Consider the following 7,115-nt stretch of genomic DNA (forward strand, 5'->3'; position numbering starts at 1 on the left):
CGACAATTATAATATTTTTGGAGCTCTTCAATAATATTATGATTGTCATATTTAAGATCAATCTTAATTCAATAACAATGGAAATACTGCTTAAAAATATTTCCAGCATATTTAAAACACTGGGCGTGCCTTAGAAGTCACAAGATATCTTTCGAAACAAGCCATCATGGTTTGACACGCATGACGAGTCTCGCAGTCGCTAGACAGAAGGGCAGATGATCACATAATCTCTGCCTTCTGGATTTGCTTACGTCATAAAGACGGAACATACGTCAGAAAGAAGAAACGTACGTAAGAAGGAAGGAGTAGTGTAATAGTCACCTATTACACAGTCTCCTCACTTCACACTATTCACGGCCATAATACAAACCACGCAGTAATTGATATGAACCAGCGGGAAAGGAATCCCTTGAACCTACAGTCAATTTGAAAACTTCCGAAGAAAGCCAAAATCAAGTCAATGGATGGAGAACCTATACCCGATAAGAACTCGTTTCAAGAACCTAGATTATATTAAAATCTAGACCCGTTGAAGAATCCGTCCCAAGAACCCAGATTACAAAGGAGGAATGCCACAAAGATTGTGATTTACCTTTGATAAGTTCAAAAATTCAATTAAGAACAAAAGGAGTAAAACTCAACTCACAATGAATAAATTCATCAAATTTTATAAACTAATTAAAATGAGGCTACATAGAGTATTTAAAGGAAAACCTAATGAAACCCTAGCCAAAATAAACCCCCATCTTCCAAAAGTGACCTTGGATGAACAGTGCCTCGGCTACAGTGCGGAGCTACAGTAACTCGGCTATAATAACCCTAACCCTAGTTCAATAAAATAATAATTTTCCCAACATGCCCTTGCATAGGTCCCTTTAAGTGCTTCCCATAATAAACTCAATTATTTTAAACTAATAAAATAAGTTCTTTAAATGAATTAAATAAGTTGAAACCCTTCAAGAGCCCAAAGCATTTAAGTATTGTCGTTGCCCTCTTCCATAACTGATCAAATGAATCAAAATTAGATCTTCATCCTTTAAGCTCCATCTTGAATGTTGGGCTCTTGCTAAACTCGTCCCAAGTGGATTGCATCAATCCTTGCATTGTCTCCATGATCTTTAAGACTAGGCCCATCTTGGTTCCCATCATTCTCCCTCTCCTCAAAAGGATTCGACCTCGAATCTCCACCTGGATCAAAGGGAAATTGGTTAGTAACATTGAAAATAGTAGAAACATGATACTTACCTGGAAGATCCATTAGATATCCATTTTCATTAATTTGTTCAAGAATTTGGAAAGGACCATCCAAGCTACTCCTGTCATCAACAGGTAAAGGTGTTAAATCTAAATGAGTAAATGGATTAAGTCTATAAATAATTTCAAAAGGAGAATATAAAGTGGTAGTATGCATAGTCCTATTATATGCAAACTCTATAAAATCCATCCATAACCACAAAAATAGAATCTCTACTCCTTTCTTTCCTAGGCAGCCCCAAAACAAAGTCCATATATATGTCTACACATGACTCACTAGGAACAGGTAAGGGTGTATGCAACCCATGTGGCAAAAGCTTAAATTTGGCCTTTCTGCATGTAATGCGCCTGCCACAAATACGATTGACATCTCTCATCATCTTAGACCAACATAAATATTTATGCAAAATGTATAAAGTTTTCTTGACACCAGAATGATAGTCCCGCAAACGTTCATGCAACAAGTCAATGTATGACAAATGATACTCCCACAAACGTTCATGCAACATGTTTAAAATTGTCTTTATACCAAAATAACAACTCCAATTACATGCGAACTCAATGAAATGGAAATGATACTCCGGCAAACGTTCATACAACAAGTCAATGTGTGGCAAATGATACTCCCACAAACGTTCCTGAAACACACCTAAAGCTTTTCTTACACCAAAATTACCTCTCCAATTATATGAAAACTCAATGAATGGCAAGCAATACTTCCACAAACGTTCATGCAACTTGTTAATGAATGACAAATGATACTTCCACGAACATTCATATAACACTTCAATGAAAGGCAAATGATATTCCCAAAAACGTTCATGCAACACAACAAAAGTCTTCCTTACACCAAGGTTACCCAACAAACCACCATTTCCATCACACACAAGCAACTTACGTATAAAACTAGTAGGCACACAAAATCTATTCTTTCCAAACAAGTATCAATCTAGTTTATAGAACTTACCAAATGATGCTTTCTCACATGTTCCATACACACTAGCAAAGTCATCATCATTAGCATGCAATTCCTTATCATATTCAAGTCTCAACAATTTTGTATCTAAAATGAAGACAAGGACATACCTTCTTCCTAAAGCGTCAACCACAAAATTTTCCATACCTTGTGTGTATTTGAATACATGAGGAAAAGTCTCAATACAGTCCTCCCACTTAGCATGCATTCTAGTCAACAACTTACCTTGTTCCTTCAAGTGTGTCAATGACTCATGTTCTTCAAATAAATGTCGGTTAGAAATTGTCGCACCTGACACAAAATCAACATAGTGTTCTATATCCCTAATCGGTGGCAATCCACTAAATACACCGCTAGGAATCACGAGCTCATATCCCTGCAATAAAGAAACAACAACACTTGGCAAAGAGTCGTTAAATTCGTTAGCATAAAAGCTTGTCTTAGCATAAAAACTCACTTTTGTCTTTCTATTTCTCTCTACAATCTCTCTTTCTTTTTCCTCTTGTGGTTCCACTCTTTTTTCTTGACTCTCAACCACCTCTCTATTTTCTTTTTCTCTCTCTCGTTCTTTTGATGTTTCGGCTTCATTCTTGTTTTTCCTCTCACTATCTTTGTTCTTTTCACTGTCTGTTTTTCTTTCAGTCTCCTCTTTTTTTGAACTCTCGGTCTCACAATTGTTTTTCAACTCATTCTCTCTTTTTCATGAGATTTCAGCCTGACCCACATCATTTCCCTTAGGTGGTTTGGTCTTCCCCTTCGTTACAGCTTGATCATTTTTGTCCCAATTTGGTTTCCAAGAAGTACTAGAAACCGAAATATACCTTGATGTACCCTTTCTTTTTAGTCGCCTCTCCACCTTCATAGCCATGTGCACCATGTCCTCTACCTCCTCATAATGTTGCCACTCAACTACATTGGCTATCTCCCTATTCAACCCCCTCAAAAATCTTGTCATCGTGGCCTCCCGATCCTCCACTACATTAGCCCAAATCATAGCCACTTCCATCTCCTTATGGTAATCCTCTACACTCCTAGACCCTTGTGTAAGATTTTGTAATTTTTGATAGAGGTCTCTATAGTAGTGGGTAGGTACAAATCTCCGCCTCATGATAGCTTTCAACTCTCCATATTTCTACAGGCCTCTCAAGATTCCTCCTACTATTGGTCACTAATTGATCCCACCAAACAATTGCATAATTAGTGAACTCAATTACAGCCAACTTCACCTTCTTCTCCTCAGAGTAATTATGACAATCAAACATCAACTCTATTTTTTTCTCACACTCTAAATAAACTTCAGGGTCAATTCTACCTTGGAATGATGGTATTTTTATTTTGATGCTCCCAAGGTTCTTATCTACTCTATCTCGTCCCCCTGAGTTTGCCCTAAGGCCTCTTCCATGCCTAACTCCTCTATGTCCACCCAATCAAAGAGCCCAAAGCCTTTAAGTCTTGTCGTTGCCCTCTTCCATAGCTAATCAAATGAATCAAAATTGGATCTTCATCTTTCAAGCTCCATCTTGAATGTTGGGCTCTTGCTAAACTCGTCCCAAGTGGATTGCATCAATCCTTGCATTGTCTTCATGATCTTTAAGACTAGGCCCATCTTGATTCCCATCAGTAATGCCCAACACTTCAACTACACAACCACCACAACTACTCCATTCACAGTTCACAACGCAGCGCACTCCACAATAACAGTACAATCCACAACACAATCAAGCTTAACAATAAATAACTATCGAGAGAAAGGGAGAGTTATACCATGCGTCGGGGCTAAGAAGTAGCGTTGCTTGCTGCTTGGCTTGATCCCCCAGTGGTGGCTATGCATGTGTGAGGAGAGGCCGATTTAGGTGCAATGGTCACTGTCGTGACCTTAAAACAAGGTTGTTTGGGTGGCTTGCAGCTAGGGTTTGGTTGGGTTTTGTGATGGCGACAAGAGGTGGAGACGGGTAGTTCGTGGCTGGCTTGGTTGTGTACAGTGGTGGGGGTGTGTGTGGTAAGGGTGTTGAACCGGACCGGATTTTTTCCGGATCCGGTCCGAAACCCGGAAATCCGGGTGCATCCGGGCGGTTATCCGCCCAGATTACACCCGGGAGGTTAAAAAACTTCGGATCCGGTTACGGATCTGGTCATGTGACCCGGTTATCCGTAACCGGGTCATTTAAAACGAAAAAAACCCGCCCCTTTCTCTCGTCTTCAGTCTCGCTTTGCTGTCTCGACTCTCGAATACTTAGGGTTTGCTCGTCTTCTCGAATCCGTCGTCACTCAGTCTCGAATCTGCCTCGTCTTCAATCCGTCGTCTCTCTCGGTCTCGAATCCGCCTTCTCTCTTAGTCTCTCTCGAATAGTTAGGGTTTGCTGTCTCTCGGTCTCGAATCTACCTTCTCTCTCAGTCTCTCTCGAAGTGCTTAAGGTATTTTTTTTCATTTGCTCTGTTTTTCACATGTAAGTTTTAATCATTGTTTTATGTAATACTCGGTTTGTTTAGTTTATATTATTTTTCCTTTGCTCTGTTTTTCACATGGGATTTAGTTTTGTCAGACATCGTGGGTCAACGTGTTTTGGACGTGCTGTGAGCATATGATTATGGTATCCAATTATTATAAAAAGCAAAACCCAAGTAAAATACTTTGTAGCAGTAAAGAATTTTCAAAACTTTCATCACAAATAAAATTCAATTTAATTCACCAACAGATTCCCGTGTTCATTATTTTGGGATAGCTGGTTTGAATTGGAAAACACTTCTCAAAGTTCATTATTTTTTTCTTTGAAGCTTATTAATTTCATTGGTGCTAAACCTACCCTTTTGATATTGGGTACATTGGTGTTAATCATGAGCACCTTGTGTTTCGTGAGTGTTATTATCATGAGCACCTTGTGTTTCGTGAGTGTTGTTATAGTACCCTGAGTTTTGTATTGAGTACCAGTACTGGGTTTTTGTATGGGTTGAGTGCTGAATTTGATTGTATGGTTGAGTGTAAAAATTGCATCCTGATAACAATACCATTGGAGACTTTATGAAGTCTATGTTAATTATATACGTGGTGATGAATACAATTGGTAGGTTTATATGTTTGTATGTGTGTGTATATAATAATATATATACATGTATATATTGAATAATATTGAATTCCAGACGGCCCAATACAATTGGCAGGTTTATATGTTTGAATTGTGATTACATAGGTAATTAATTTGATGTTTAAGGAGACAATAGTGAATAATATCATCCTTAATTGTATATATATATTATATGTATGGCCCAATGTTTTTACTAATTACTATTTTCTCCATTAGTAAGAGTACTACGACTAGTAATGCCGATGGTCGTTGGCTGATAACTAATGCCTATATATTGGTAGCTATATATATATATATATATATAGCTAATTTGTCTTTGTAGATAATTGACTTAGTGCATGAATACTATAATATTAGTTTTTTTAAATGCCAATCTCATGATCTGATCCTAGCTAGCAGCTTATAATTATAGGGGATTTTAGCAGAATTAATTGTTCTCATGATCTGATCCGATCCTAGCTAGCAAGCTCTGAAAATATAAATTGTAAAAAAGTGTTATACATTCATGTAACAAAACTAGCGTAGGAAAATGTTGTCATTTATTCTGAATTTTGTACTAACTATGCCCTTGATAAATTTTACGTTAATTGTTAGTTTGATTTTTATTATATTTCTTCTTTTTTTTTTCTTATGTTTCAAACAGATGGAAGGTAGTTTTAGTGGTAGTGTTGGTGGATTAGCGCCTATGGACATGGAGGAAAACACTAGTCCTTTAGTGCCTTCCTCTATGAATACCCAAAACCCCACACCATCTCTCCCCCCAAAGTCAAAAAGAGCCAAGAAGGCTACGAACCAATCTCTTGTATGAGATCATTTTACAAGGGTTGAACCTATTGATCCCATTGCACCCAAAGCTCAATGCAATTATTGCTTTAAGATTTATGGATGCCATTATAAAAATGGTACTTCATCAATGTCACACCATCTAAGATATTCTTGTCTGAACTCTCCCATTAGAGAGAATAAAAATCTTGGGAAGGATAAATCACCATCACACACTGGAGTTCGAAGACTGTCCAAGCACTAATTTGCACGCAAAATTGGTTGACTTGTGCACCACTTAGTTCTTGGGAGGTCAAGGAGCATGTAGAACCCGTTGACATCGAAGGTAAACACTTTTATTTGTTAAGTTTGATTTTTTATTATTAATTTATCCATTTAACTTAACCTTTATATTTTTTTCTGCTTAAGGTAACCCTCTTCCTTCAACTTCAGCAACTTAAGCATATGGACTCCCACCCTATGCATTGAAAACTCTCCTTATGCAGTAAGTTATCGGAACCATGCCATTTTTAATTTAACCACATCATGAGTTTCTTAGTTCTTTGTATTAATATTTGTAGTAAGAATGATTGCCAACTAATAACTGCCTTATGCAGTAATGTTTGATTTGAATTCAAATTAGTTGCTGCAGGGCTGGAAACTTCTCCAACACCACTGTGCTGGACCATGTATTTGTATGTGTGTATACATTGTATTCGTTTTGGTACCATGTCTTTGATCTTTATAAGTTAATATAAGCTTGTGAATTTTTTCAGATGGGCTGGAGAGATGGACCCTCGTGTTATTTTCCGCAACATTGTCCAGAGGCCGCGGCATAAAGCTACTGGTAACGCTTAATTCCTTCATTTTCTATTTTATTTTTGTTCTTTCTAGAGGGAAGAAGTATTTAGATTCTTAATTCATAGGTTCTGTTATTTAGATGTTATGTAGTGTCTTTTTCTTTTTTTATTATGGACTGAGAGTTATTTATTTCAATCTCTTCCTATGGGCTTCTGTTTTTAGATGTTTGATGTAATGCC

The 7,115-nt window shown here is 37.4% G+C and overlaps 1 long non-coding RNA gene across 1 annotated transcript; it reads left to right on the forward strand.

Moving 5' to 3' along the window:
* Positions 1-4,510: 4,510 nt before the first annotated feature.
* Positions 4,511-6,920, forward strand: LOC118348798. Its single transcript, XR_004801806.1, has 5 exons — positions 4,511-4,645; positions 6,271-6,421; positions 6,505-6,580; positions 6,719-6,770; positions 6,852-6,920. It is a non-coding gene; the product is annotated as an uncharacterized LOC118348798 (long non-coding RNA).
* The last annotated feature ends 195 nt before the right edge of the window (positions 6,921-7,115 follow it).

This window comes from Juglans regia, chromosome 6 (genome assembly GCF_001411555.2).
Source record: "Juglans regia cultivar Chandler chromosome 6, Walnut 2.0, whole genome shotgun sequence".
In the NCBI taxonomy this organism is placed as follows: domain Eukaryota; kingdom Viridiplantae; phylum Streptophyta; class Magnoliopsida; order Fagales; family Juglandaceae; genus Juglans; species Juglans regia.